Consider the following 16,144-nt stretch of genomic DNA (forward strand, 5'->3'; position numbering starts at 1 on the left):
AAGTTACTGAGAAAAGAAAAAAGGATGGTAATAGACTACCAACCTACATAGGGTTAAAATAGATGTTAGGTTAAGTCTTATGGTCTTCTAATCTAGCAGCTAGATTGGCAATCCACGTCAGCTAGGGCAACCTCCTAAGTCTTATGGGATGGCTAATCTAGCAGCTAGATTAGAAGACCACGTCATCTGGGACCACTATATAATGATGTTTGGTTCAGCGTTTGTATCACTTTTTGAGCGATGAATCATTCACTGTTTCAATCTCGCTGCTAGTTGAACTGCGAGCAGTTGCTAGGAGAGAGAAGTATCCAGAAGTAGTGTTAACTTTTTCCCCACATTTTTTCTTGACTTGCAACACTTTTTGGTCAATCTAGCAGTTCAATCTAGACTACACCAATCAGACCTGACAGTTGAAGAGTTTACAGAATCAAAGTCCTTGATTGCTAGAGCCCAAGTGAACAGGCAAAAAAATTACTTTGTTTACCACACCTGCAACATTACTTCTTTTGTCAGTGAAATCCCTGGCAATTCTCTCCTTCCACAATCTTCAGAAATAGCAACATGCACCAAATTCCAAACAGCCATACTAGCTACATTATGTTGAGAAAGAAACCAAGATTGTAGAGAAGTAATAATATCCCTGTGAACACAGTAGAACCAATGCAGCTTATTGATAATGGAATTCCAAACTTCACGGGCAAAAGGACAATGCAGTAGAAGATGGGAACTTGTCTCAATGTTGTTGCAGAATAAACAACTTTCTGGAACTTCCACACCTCTTCTTCTTAACATATCTTTAGTAGGGAGTTTATCAAGAGCAATCAACCATAAAAAGAATCCAATTTTTGGAGGGCACTTGAGATTCCAGATGAAAGTAAAGATAGAACTGTTCTGGATTATATCAGTTTCTAAAGAAAGTTTGTCATAAGTTGATTTAACAGAATAACACTTACTCTTAGTCAAAGGCCATTGTAATTCATCTCCTTGAATATGAATTTTGTAAATAAATTTTGTTCCTAATCATAATAGTGGGATATAAGGATTCTCAAACTAGGATTATGATATCGTTGTTGAATATCAGATATAACTGAAATGCTTTCAAAGACTGAAAAACAAGCGAAGACATTTGCAAGAGCTTCATCAACAAAGGTAGGTGAAAACTGATTTATCCAATTTACTCGTTGTATTTACCATTCTATCTTATGAGACCTAAAATTCAATACCTAGGTCGTATCGCCTATCTGTTTAGAATAATAATATCATCTTGATGAGTTGTTAAAGCATATCTCTAGATAAGTCAATAAAGCATATCCTTTAACAGAGCTGTTAAAATCTATTAAAGACGAAACTAAACCAAAATTTCAATAAAATACAGTCTAAAGACAACATTTTAAATAAACTGGGGACAAATACAAAGTTACCTTATTCATTTATGTCTCCTTCTTCATCATCCTAATGATCATGTCCTTTCTCCTTCTTTATATTTCATCATTTTTAAACGAAAAAAACGTCAATTAATTTGTCAAGCTAATGAGATTATAATTGATGTCATAAACTCAATCAATTACTTTATTTTGTTCTTCAAGTGTCATATTATGTTAGAAAATTGACTTATGTTGATATGGAGTGATTTGTTCGTCACGGTATTGTTTCACTTAATATGACAATTTTTTATATTTTTGACTAGTCGACATGCTCGTTGGATGAATATTATGACGACTTCTCGTGTTCTTCTTCAAAACTGAAAGAAACTAATGGAGTCGTCATGATCTTCATCCCTAAATCATGACGACTAGTGATGTAGTATGAACAATCGTCGTGGTTGGAAAAGCTAAACCATGACGGTTAGTAATCGCCAAAATCCAAGTTTTTTTGTGTCCAAGTTTTTTACTAGTCATCATAGTTTCGATTTTAATAATTGCTAAACCCTGACGGTTAGTAATGGCACACTTGGTGTCCAAAAGTTGCTTGTAAGATAAATAATTGAGTTATGTTTCTGGACTGAGTTTATATTAAATGTAGTAGAGTGTTTTTTCTTCTTATCTATATCAAATTTTCAGTAGTTGCGGACCACTTTTTAGAAAGGAGACTACAATATGCAATTTAAGTTTATACAAGAAGAATCCGGTATTGTCAATGTAATGGGTGGTAAGACACTTTTTATATGCTTATTAATAGGATCACCAGAAAGTACGCACCTAATACTATTAGATATGGGTTCATTGATCCTCAAACGTATTAACTGCAAGAGCAGTTCTTTAGAGACTTGATTACTATTTTAATTTCAGTTTAGAGATGTCAGTAACTCGTTTGAAAGTTTGAATAATTGTTTATTTTATAATAAAAGTTTGAATAATTGTCGTTGGTTGTATAATGTGAATCCAAATTGTTAATACTCGCTAGAATAAAGATTATCTATATTATCATAGACTTTACTATTATGTGAGTCGAGCAAGGTATGTGAACCTAAATGTTTTGCTTTAATGTTGGTCAGGACTAGTGACTGGATGCGTCTTGAGCTATATGTTGGAGACAGAAAAATTGGAGAAATTTTATAGGGGATGGCCGCAACAACGTCTGTAGCTCGTGCACCTCGAAGTGATATCATATTATTTTTAATTATTTTTCTTCTTTATTTTTTTTGACTATGAATGAAATATGTAATTCTTGTTATTAAACTTGAGATGTTTGTTAATAAGTGTTAAATTGAATAAATTTATTTTAATAAAATGATTTGCATTTGATTGTGAAATTCCATATGTGAATTGTCTCTAGTATTAATCTAAAAATAACAATAGAAAAAAAAGAATCGTATTGACTCAGCTAAATCATATTAGATTGAAACTGGCTCATAACTAAATTGGGATGATTTTAGCTGAATCTCAAAACCTGAATATTCGACAAACGCGTTTAGTTGTTAATTTTGGACGAAAACAGTATGTCCTTTAGTAAAAACTACACTAAAAATATAATAGACTGTAGGACAGACCAAACCTGTCCTAAAACCCAATTTTTGACAGATATGGTCTGTCCTAAAATCCGAATTTTAGATTAGTTCCTTCAGTCTTTGAGGGTGATATCTGATACTCAACTATCAAATTTTAATCTAGTCTGAGATTGGAATTAGTAGACTAGAAATCAAGATATAGTTTTTTTCATCTAACACTGACAACAAGCTTGAGATAACAAAACTTCTGGGTTCAACCGAGCATTGCTCTGACAGTGTCTATTTCGCAATTAGAACACTCAAAAACTTGTTTATGCCTGTACCATGTCAGTTCACGTGTTGTTTTGTGATGTAACGTGTTTTTATGGCAAAATACATTTTACACCTCTACCTATCGAGTTAAATGTATCGTAAGAAATTAGAATATTGTTGAGTTGTTCACATGTAGACCTACGTGTACATGCACATCCTGGTATCATATTATGCGTCGTACCCCTTTGAGGGATGGAGACTAAGCTTTATATGGAAGATGATATGTATCCCTCATTTTTGTCTCGATTTTTCTCTCTCATGACATGGATTTGATCTAAGCCTTCCGTCTGAGTGTCATGAACCCTTAGAGGCCCGTGGTGGATCCGGGACTAAATGTCATGGACCAATACTCTTGCGACACGTCATGGGGAAAAATATTTTGGGAAGAGATTTGGAGTACGAAACATTTTCGGCTTCATATACGAGTCAGTTTCAAGTTCCAATAATAAAAACCTGTCAAGGTGTACCAATGAAGTAAATATTTGTATTCATAGTATTTTATTAAAGGGCCACATCTTGTCATATCCTATGTGAGAATCTTTTAACAAACCAATATCATTTTTACATAGATACATAGGCAAAGGTACACAATAACTGAAGGGTCCTCTAATGCATGATATATATAAAAGGACATCGTAGGTATAACCCTTTAAACATTTGTCTCTTGATTAAATCTGAAGGTAAGAGTTCCTTAAAAGCTTGAGGTCAAGCTTGAAATCCGAAAATTACATAAAATAAGAAGAAGATTGAATCATTCACAAAAACAAAAGGTAAAAATCTTCATTATGCTTTCCATTTTCTGATGCAATCTAATGTAAATCCAAGATAGCATATTTTTAGCATTTTTATATATATGGTGTGGAATGTTATTGAATAAAAAATGTTTGTTTTTCATACTTACGCTTGTGGTGAATCCGACAAATTGATTTAATTATTTTTTCCATGGCATAACAACTTAACCCACATTGTGTATATGTCATTCAAACATATATCAATTTAAGGTTGAAGTGAAAACTTAATCACATGCATCTTTCACTTAGCTCGAGGAGATGAAATGAAGGACAACCTTAATAAGAATAGCTACGAAGAGTTATGTCATCTTCTGCCTTTTCTTTTGTTGAAATTTAATTCTTTTTAGGGCAACTCCTATGGTATGGATGCTAAAATATCCACAACTCAAGGAGTATATATAAAATAGGGAGCATCAGATATTTGTGGATATCTAACCTACTATGGAAATCTAGATAAACATCCATATATACGGACCCACACATATATTTATATATATTTAATGTATTAAAACAATTAAAAAAATCTATAATTCCACGAAGTGACCGGATGAGAGGAAGGTATCTACAAATAGGGACCCACGTATTTGTCTTTATATTTTAATATATTAAAAAAAATGAAAAAAAAAATCCATAAGGTCACTAAGTGACCGGATGAGAAGAAATCATGAAAATAATTTACATAAGGTCACCAAGTGACCGGATGGAAAAACAAAAAACAAAAAAAAAGTCATATCAGGTCATCCAATGACCTTATGGAGTATTCACGTGAAACCCCTCAAATTTATGGTGTAGTATCTAGATTTCACAAAGATGTGGATGATAAATTTAACCATAGTGGCACTTTTTGGTCCATAAAACGTGGATCATCACAAAGATGTGGATGATTTTTTGCTCCATAGGAGTTGTCCTTACCGATTAAGGGGGAAAAATACAAGGGTCACATCTTGTGATCATATACTCTGATATAATTTTCAATAACCAATATAATTGCTACCCTATAGATAAAATGACACAATATTTTAACCCCTCACTGCATGATATAGATATATGTACACCCTCATTACAACCCTTTAAACAAGATATTGGTTAAATCCCTTCAAAGCTTGAAATCCAAAACCAAAAGCTTAAGAAGAAGATAAAGTTCAAAAAGAAAAGTATATCAAAACAATAAGTAAAAATCTTCACTATGCTTTTCGTTTTCCGATGAATCTGATGTCAAATTAAGATAGTATTTTCAGCATTTTCATATATATGGTGTGGAATGTTATTAAGTAAAAAATGTATGTTTTTCATACTGAATCTGAGTTAAAACATAAGTTTTTCATACATAAGCTTTTATTGAGAGTTTTTCAAGTGTTTATGAGCTACTGATCGGGACTAGTTGTCTAATGAGGATATTTCTTTAGTGAACTTTTCTTTCATCCTTTGTTGATTTGGTGACAATGATCAGCTGGTTCAAATTAAATAAAATAATTTTTTACTAGTAAGAGATTGATATTCACCGGATTTTCATACTCATTCATAAAAAATCAAAAGCTTGTACAACAATATTATTATATTAGTTGATTCTTACTGCCTAAAAGTTACAACCCGATGACATTTTCCACTCTCCCTAATCCCCACTTCTCTTAACTAAGGTCCTGGTATATCGTTCCTTAAGAAATTATTTAAAAAAAAAAAACAAATTCGGATACATGACTAGTTTTTGTTAAGTTGTCATTTAGATGAGAAAATTGAGGAAACGTGTTGTTAGATATCTTTCATTGTGCGGTATAGATAATATTATGATATTGTGCCTAAATACTAGTTAGTCATAATGTATACTCCCAATTACTGAAATAAATTCCTCTATAGACTTCTCTTGCTCTTACTCTCTTTTATAAAAACAAACAAACAAAAAAAACAAATAATCAATCAGTGTATATTATTACCAAAAATCCATTCTAACAGTGGACCATCTATTGCTCCATCATTATTTTGTTCCAATCCCACTTCATTTGGGATGGTTCAGTGAGTTGCGTTGTGCTTATTTATTGTATTTTGAATTTTAGAGCATGTAAAAAACCATTCTAGACAAACAAAGAAAAAAAAATCAAAAATACAAGATTCAATATTTATCTTCAAGAAAATAATATTATCTTAGCATTCTTTTTTAAGGTAGTACTTGTTTAGGCATGGATGCGCGTGGACCCAAACCGTGTTCAGCCGCATATACGAATAAGTTGTCACTTATTTTGTACTCCCTCTGTTTCTGAAAAAAAAATACTTTCACTTTTTTAGTTTGGCCTATTTTTAGGCTAAAATGAAAAAGTGAAAGTATCTCTTTTCCAAAAACAAAGGGAGTGTGATTCTTTGATAATATGCTTGTATCAGTACCCATTTTTTTTTATTAGATTTCCTTTTAATATGATAATAATGTCGAAATATTTTAAGGAGTGCGCCCTTATAGCCTATAAGAAGTTGAAAACACTTATAGCCTTATAACCATAAAGCTCAACATTTTTTTTTATCGAGAGTTACCCCCATTTCATGCGGTACTCATACTGATGAGGACCATTAAAAAAGAAAATAATAAAATTCAATTAGATCCCTTCATTTGTATATGCACGTGCATCAACCAAGTAGTATTTAATAAACTAGTTTCTAAAAGAAAAATATCACCATGTCAAGGCATTCCCAGTTAAGACTGCCACCGAGATAATTCTTAGAATCTGATTAAAATTTAATGAAATCAAATATTTGAGATTAAAGAAGTTCTTGTTGATTCATCAAAGGTGAAAATCCATTTTTAATCATTTTTTTTTAAACAAATGGGTTTTTAACATAAAAAAATAATAAAAAAAAAGTTTCAATGTAGCGTTTTGTTATTTACTTCGCTATAGCTTTTTGATGTGGTTGATTACTTATACAGATCTTGATTGAAATTATGGAGTAATTCTCTTATTTAATCATTAGTTTTTGAAAGATTGATCATCTGTAGTTTCATTTTTGTGTTTGATTGATTGACTAAAAAAATATATGTACTCATTGTTAAAGAGTTTGGACGGGAGGCATTGTCATTGAAATGAAAATAGAAGGCAATATGGTAATAGTTTCTGATAGAGAAGTAAAGCAGACAATGTGCAACACCAATGGAATTGATTATGAAAAATTAGTTAGGAAAACAGTTATCAAAAATAATATCTTTAATTTGGTTTTTAGAAAAACAGTAATATATATTGATACTTATACAAGTTATAAAATTTAATTTACAACAATAAAAATAGTGGTTTTCTTGTGGAGCTTGACGACACAACTATGTGTGCAATTGTGGGTTCCGGGTTAAAAAGATACAAGGGTCACATCTTGTGATCATATACTGTGATATAGTTTTCAATAACCAATATCATTGCTACCCTATAGATAAAAGGACACAATAGTTGAACCCCCTCACTGTACGATATGGATAGAAGTACACCCTCATCACAACCCTTTAAACATATTAGTGTGTAGATTGATGTATACCCTGATTAGAGCCCTTCAAAAATTGAAATCCAAAACCAAAATCTTAAGAAGAAGATAAAGTCAAAAAAAAAGTTTCTCAAAACAATAGATATATTTTTCATTTTCTGATGAAATCTGATGTAAAAACAAGATAGTATTTTTCAGCATTTTCATATATATGGTGTGGAATGTTATTCAGTAAAAAAATATATATTTTCATACTGAATCTGAGTTAAAACATTTTTCATATATAAGCTTGTATTGAGAGATTTCCAAGTGTTTATGAGCTACTGATAAGGATTAGGTGTCTAATTAGGACATTTCTTTAGTGAACTTTTTTTTATAATCCACGCTTAGTGAAGTCAGTTGTTTGAGATTATAGATGTAGTAGTTGATTCGTCAAGTTAAAAACCCATTTTTAATCTTTTTTTTTTTTTTAAATGGGTTTTTAAGATAAAAATCAGAAGTTTCAATGTGGCTTTTTTTTTTTTTTGGTTTGGAGGTTAATATTTGATTTACTTTGTTATAGCTCTTTGATTTAATGTATTACTTGTACTGATCTTGAGTGAAATAGTTGAGCAATTTTCATATTAGTTTTTGAAAAATTGGTCATCTATAGTTTCGTTTTTTTGTGTTTGATTGATTGACCAAAAAATATATGTGCTCGTTGTTAAAATTGATCATTTGTAATTTCGTTTTTCTTATTAGTTTTTGAAAATTTCTGTGGTTTTTAAATATTAGTTTTTAAAAAATATTAGTTTTAGATTGACCAAAAAATATATGTACTCATTGTTAAAGATATTGGAAGGGAAGCATTGCCATTGGAATGATAATATAAGCCAATATGGTAATAGTTTCTGATAGAGAAGTAAAGTAGACAATTTCCAACACTAATGGAACCGATTATGAAAAATAATTACGAAAACGGATATAATAAATAATATCTTTAATTTGGTTTTTAGAGGAAAAGTAATATATATAGATAGAGTTACTTATACAAGTTATAAAATTTGATTTACAACAATAAAAAAAAAAAGTGGTTTTCTTGTGGAGCTTGATGACACAACTGTTTGTACAATTGTCGTTTCCAAAATTTTAGTTGAACAATGGAAAATACACTTATTTAGCAAGGTTAGTAAATAAAGATTCTTTTCCAAAATCCAAAATCGATATATGGTTTAAGATCTTAAATATTCGGTAAGTCATATTTTATTACAAATGTATCTGGATCAAGGATCATTCTTCAACAAAATAATTTCCAGTCAATGATTATATCACAATCTTATAAGAGTTCCGATCGCGTATATCGACAAAGACGGAACCAGCTAAAATATGTACCCTGATTAAACTGACGTGAAGGGTCCCTTAAAAGCTTGAGGTCAATCTCTTTAAATCCAAAACTTATGAAGCCTGAGAAGAAGATAAAATTATTCACAATAAGAATAATCTCAAACGAATAGGTAAAATCTTCACTATGCTTTTCATTTTCTGATGAAATCTAATGCAAAACCAAGATAATAATTTTTCAGCATTTTCATATATATGGTATGGAATGTTATTGAGTAAAAAATGTATGTTTTTCATACTTAAGGTTGCGGTGAATCTGATAAATTAATTTAATTGTTTTTCATAGCATAATAATTTAACCCACACTGTGTATATGCCATTCAAACATATATCAATTTGAGGTTGAACTGACAAATTAATCACATGCATCTTCAACTTAGCTCGAGGAGATGAAATTAAGGACAACCTTCATAAGAGTAGCCATGAAGAGTTATGTCATCTTGTTGCAATTTAATTCCTTTTACCGATTAAAGGCGGGGGGGGGGGGGGACAAGGGTCATATCTTGTGATCATATACTCCGATATGATTGCTACCCTATAGATAAAAGGTCACAATAATTTAACCCCCTCACTGCATGATATAGATAGAAGTACACCCTCATTATAACCCTTTAAACAAATAGGTATGTAGATTGATGTATACCTTGATTAAAGCCCTTCAAAGATTGAAATCCAAAACCAAAAGCTTAAGAGGAAGATAAAGTCAAAAAAAAAGGATCTCAAAACAATAGTTGTGTTTTCAATTTCTGATGAAATCTGATGTAAAATAAGATAATATCTTTCAGTATTTTCATATATATGGTGTGGAATGTTATTGAGTAAAAAATTTATGTTTTTCATATTGAATCTGAGTTAAAACATAAGTTTTTCATACATAAGCTTGTATTGAGAGATTTCCAAGTGTTTATGAGCTACTGATCATGACTAGCTGTCTAATGAAGACATTTTTTTAGTGAACTTTTTCTTTCCCTTTTTGATCTAGTAATAATGATCAACTAGTTAAAACTAAATAAAATAATCTTCTACTAGTAAGTGATATAAATTCAACAGTTTGTCGTCATCATTCATGGAAATATAAAGCTTGTGCTGCTGTAGTATCATATTAGTTGATTTTTATTGCCTAAAAGCTGCAAACCGGTGATGTTCTCCACTCTCTTTGGTCCCTATTTCTCTTGACTAAGGTCTTGATATACTTCTCTTTGGAAATATGAAATTATTTTTTAAAAAACAAGATTATGATAAATGACTAGTGTTTTTTAAATTGTCATTTAGATGGGAAAGTGGAGAAAATGTCTTGTTAGATGTCTTTCATTGTGCTATTATAGATAATATCATGTAATGTTATTGTTCCTAAATTCTAGTTAGTCGTAATGTATGCTTCCAATTACTGAAATTAATTCCTTTATAGTCTTGTCCTTCTCTAATTCTCTTTAAAGAAAAAACAAATAATCAATCGGTGTGTATTTTTATCAAAAAGTTCATATCAAGTACATATAAAGTGATGAGATAGTCTGATAGTGGACCATCTTTTGCTCCATCGCTATTTTGTTCTAGTCCCACTTCATTTGAAATTGTTTAATGAGTTGACCTGTGTTTATTCATGGTATTTAGAATTTTAGAGCATGTAAAAAAACAACCATTCTAGACAAACAAAGAAAAAAACATCAAAAACACTGGATCCAAGATTTATCTTAAATAAAATAATATATTTCATCATGGACAATCTACTTCGGCATGACATGATTCTACGTCTATGTGAAGAACAAGGGATACCAGAGTTGATTGTGGTAACAATGTTTTACGCAAATTACACCCGATTAGGACATCTAATTCTTATTAAACAAAAAGACAATTCAAAGTGACAGATTACTAAATCACTTGCCATTCCTCTGACGTCATCAGATTTATCTTTGAAATCCATGTATTTGATACTTAATCTTTTAATTTTTTTCCATGTTTTTCGTGGTCGGTATATTTGAAGATGTTGTATGGATTCTTATTATATTTTAATGAAATCAAGAAGAACTCTTGTTCATTCAAGAAAAAAAAGTTCTTTGTCTTGTTAACTTGTGTACCCGGGCACAGTTAAGCGCTATTATTTAATTATTTTTACATGGAATTCATAAATCTCCTATAGAGATAATATTAATGGACATTCCGATATCAGTGAGATTTGTTTTTCTATTACCAACCTTCAACTAAATTAAAAAAAATATTGTGGTAGATTTCTAAGAGGGAGAAACTAAAAATGTCGGACGGGTAAAACAAATAAGAAGACAAGAAAGCTGATAAAGACAAGTAAACTCAAATGCTTTGATGTGATCAGAAATGATGGTGGCGATGGTAATCAATCTCACCGTGATTAATCGATCTCTTCATCTTCTTACCTTGCAATCATCATCTTAAATTTCTTCGTTCCACTAGAATCAACATAAAATCAAACTGTTCTGAATTTTTTTTCTCAAGATTCACATAATTTTGGGGTTTTTTTCTCAACATTCACATAATTTCTGGTGATCATGATGGGTCACGTGATTAATTAGTCTACCATAATCTTGATCACCACTACCATTCTGAAAAAAAACCTTGATCACCACCACCATTCTGAAACAAAAACATGAAACTGTGGATTTATTAGACTAATGAATATATCCATCACAAAATCTATAAAAAAACGACAAAAATCTGTTACAAGTTCGGATTGCGATAACGCCATCTCAATTTTTATTTTAAGAAATTTGACTACTAATTATGATGAAAAAACATAATCAAATTACCAAACCATAAAACCCCAACTTGGTTTTTATTTTGAGAGATTTAACTACGATGAAAGAAACCAAACTAAAACCGTTCATAAAACCCAAATAGAGTATTTACGTTTTACATTTCTTTTTCAATCGTCTTTGGAAGAACTAAGAATACAAAGGAAGAGGAAAACAAAAAATGGGGGAAGAAGAAAAACGTGAAATAAAAGTATATATCTATATGATATTTATGGAAATTAGTTTTTATTTCCAAAGCTAAACATATTTTACCAAGGTATTTGCAAAACCGATGAAAAGTTATGAAAACAAAAAAAAAGCCCATTTATATCCTTCTTAACTTGTTCACCAACAAAACCCGTTCAAAACTACTCAAGATCAGTCTTTTAATCTCCATTGTTGGACTTGAATGAGTTTGGGTGAAAGTGGACCTCTCCACCACCACCACCCGTAGTAACACATACTCTTTCATTTTGGGTGAGAGTTCCAGCCGTTGAGATTAGTACCTGAACACTGATACTTTCAGATTTATTCCCTGAAAAGTATTTAGAACAGTATGGTTAGGCCATTTTGCTTAGCTATATCTAAATTATCCTTCCTAATTTGGGGCCTATCAAATACTTCTCCCAACTTTTACAAATGGCTACGAGGTGCCAAACTTGACAAAAAGACTAATTCAGCCTCAAATTAATTCCTAAAACTAACTCATATAAATACTAATCCATTACCATTTTCAGTAAAAAATCAAAAACATAAAAACCTAAACAAAAAAAAAAACTTTATATTCTCATCTAATCCTTCTAAATTCCATAAACCTCTAATCAATTTTATTTTTTTTGATATTCTTCTCCAACGATCTCCTATCCAAACAAGAAAAGGTAAATCTCCATCAACTCGTTCTATTATTAGCATTTATTCATTGATTTACATGTTTCAAACTTCAATTTTGAGAAATAAAATCTCTGATTTTCCATAATCGGTTTATGTGGATATATCATATCAACCGATTCTGGGTTTTGTTCTTTGTACTATAAAGAGCATACATAGGAATCAGTTTATAGGACGATTAACATCGACCGATTCTGAGTTGAAATAAGAATATGAAAAGACATCACCAGAATCGGTTTATAAGTGCATTAGCATAAACCAATTCTGATACTTTTTTTTTTGAAATTTGTGCTCATATAATCGGCTTTTATTTAGTGGTAATGTACCGATTGTGAAGTTGTCTCTTCAGATTCTATTTCACAATCGGTTTTTATATATGTATCATATAAACCGATTCTTGATGTTTGAAATTCCTGTATGTTTTTCTTGTTAGAATCGGACTATATATGTTGTCCTATGTACCGATTGTTGAACTAGATTTTTGTTTTTTTTTGTAGATATGGACTTCGGCCACCTAGCATTTTATTCTCGAAAGATCAACCAAGAGGATGTTCATATGGTACCACCTTCCATGGTACCTAGAAGCCTCTATAAGTTCGGGTATGGCTGTGAGACCCGTTTGGAGCAGGCCCTCGCACTGGCAGAAAAGCTTGCACTGGAAGAGATCGTTGAGCTCATGGGGTTTGCAATGAGAAGGAAGGATGCGATTGAAGCTGGAAGGGCACGCGACAGACATTTGGATGGTTTGTTCGAAGAAATGGCTCCAACTCAATCCTTTGTTGATGCAAAAGTTGCTGCTCCTGATGCTGGTGCACCACGATGTTGATGATCTCTTTTAAATATTTTAAGTTTTAAGTTTTTAATACTTTGGATGGTTTAAGTCTTTAACACTTTTTCGGATGATTAACTTTTTTTTGGATGATTATGGTTTTAATTATAACCATATGTATAATGGGTTTATGACAAAACAAGTTTATGCATGCTCCAAACTCTATTTTGTAAATACAGGAAAACAATCGGGCTATACGACTGCACCTATAAACCGATTGTTGAGGTTCCATCATGGAATCGGTTTATGTGAGGGTCAGTATAATCCGATTGTTCATGCCTTAGAAATGCAGTTTTTCTGTATCCTTTTCTAGTCAGAATATCGGACTACACATGCATATATATAAACCGATTATTGTCGGTAAAAATTCTAACTTTTTACATGAGCACAATCGGTTATATTGCCAAACATAAATACCGATTATTATTGGAATCAAACAATAATCGGGTTTTAAGGACATTCAAGTGGACCGATTGTGCTCCATTTTCACCTTTTTCGAAAAAACTAGCCGTTGGAGTCTTTATCTATATATAGAGACCTCATCATTGGACCCAATTTGCCTCAAACTTGCTTATTCTATTCTCTCCTACTCCATATACTCTACAACTACTCTTTCGCACCTCCCCATATAAGCATGGCATCATTTGACTCCGCCGAAGATTTGGCAATCACCAAAGCATGGTATGCCGAAAGTCGAGTTCTAGATCACTCCTCGTCCGAGACTTTTTGGGCGAAGATATATAACAAATTTAGGCAAGATTATTGGAACCCGAAGAGAAGAAGTCTCCAACAAATCCATGATAGGCACCTAGTCAGCCTAGATGCGATAGTTTCTTTTATAGCTATCCAACAACATATTTTGAACGCTAGCCACTTCAGCATGTCCCTTCAACAATTTATAAGTTTTTTATGGTTTATTCTACACAATCTACTTTTATCAATTTGTAACTAACAAAGTAAATTTATGTCGTGTTTTCGTAGCACGAAGCCATGGAAAGCGCTACTTGGAGGAAAAGGGAGAAGCATTCACATTTGATGAACGCTATAACCTCATGGTATCCAAAATTCAGGAGTATGGCCCGGACTTTATGGTGGGTGAATCGGACTCGGATTCCTCCGACGAAAATTGATAGTTTTTTTAGTTTTTGTGGGTAAATCTCTATGTAAACCCTCACGAGACTATAACTCATCCACTAGGGTCACCTAGGGGTTCAAAGGCTTGATGCACGTGCTAAGTGCATCCGTGATTCTTACGAAAATGAGTAGATTTGAAATGAATGAAAGTATGAATGACTTTTTTTTTACGAAAATGTAACAATCGCTTTATATATGACGCCACAAAATACGACTAGAAGAATCAGAATTTATCTTTGCATACGTCAACCGATTCTTGATGTCCTTCGCGAATACCAAAACACCAACCCAGAATCGGTTTACTAGTGCATGAACGTATAGCGATTCTGGGTAGTGTTTCCGCAAAAAAAAATCAATTTCTCAGTTGTTTAATGTTTTGAAGATCGATTGACATTAGTTGATCTCACATCTAACATAGTTAATTAACATCCAAAACGATTAATTAACACTAATTAATCATGATAAAATAGGTAGAAAGAGAATAATTGGTTAAGAGGTTTTGAGAAATTACTTCCTAATGACCCTTTTTGTCTTTTAGTAACAGGCCCTAAATAAATGTTCTAGGCCCCAAAATAGGTTGGTAAATTATAGCTAAAATTAGGACTGCCAAACCCAAAAACCAAACAGATGTCTCTTATGAAAAACCAAAAACCAATTCAGACGATGCTCGGTTTATAATGTTAGAAACCAAAACCAGCCCTTCAGCTTTTTGGTTTTTTCGGTTTTTATTACAGGTTTGAACTAGAATTATTAGGTTTAGTTTATTATAAGTAGACAAAAAATCATCTTATTGAAAAAAACTATAACAAATTATATCTTAACGAAAGATATATGTATTTATATTTATGTGATTCAATATTAGCTTTGATTTTAAGTAAATTTTCTTTATTTACGAGAACATTTATTGAAGTTTATATATATTATAGTACGAAGGTAAGTTGGTTATATATTATTCTGGTTTTTTTGGTATTTACTGTCGGATTTTTTTTTGTTTGTTTGGTTTTTCTGGGTTTTTTGTTCTTTCATGACGTCAAATCAAAACCAACCACCTAGAATTGGTTTTTCCGAGTTTCTGGTTTCTGTATTTTTTGGTCTCTGATTTTTTGGGTTTTTCTGTCGTTTTGGACAGGTTCGATCTGGGTTGGAAACCGAACCATGGGCAGCCCAAACTAAGATAGCTGAGTAAAATCGGAAATGATTAACATCCCGCGGGTTAGATCCCGCAGGTCATCCCGTGAAGTGTGATTGTGAGAGAGGGGGTGGGTCCCACTCTTAACCCACCCCTGCAAATCCGCCGGGTCCAGTGTTGTTTGTTTTACGGGATGTACCGCGAGATTCAACCCGCCGTCAGTGTATCATCCCCGGAGTAAAACACTACTATGGGTCTATTTTGTTTCTTAGCTTTCCGTCCATAAGATTTTTGGGTCCACATAATATAAATCAGGAAATAGAGATTTTATTTAGAGCCAATGCAAGTCGTAGTATTCTCATTCTGTTTTGATATTTCTTAGTGAAACAAACTAATTTCACATGTTAAAATGCCGTTCAATTTTATTTCGGTTCAAATCCCCAGCCCTTTTGATCTTGTATGAGTAACTGGTGTGATGAACTAGAGGGTGGTGAACTAGAGGGAACGTGCAGTGAAAAAAGA

This window comes from Papaver somniferum, chromosome 3 (genome assembly GCF_003573695.1).
Source record: "Papaver somniferum cultivar HN1 chromosome 3, ASM357369v1, whole genome shotgun sequence".
Taxonomy (NCBI): domain Eukaryota; kingdom Viridiplantae; phylum Streptophyta; class Magnoliopsida; order Ranunculales; family Papaveraceae; genus Papaver; species Papaver somniferum.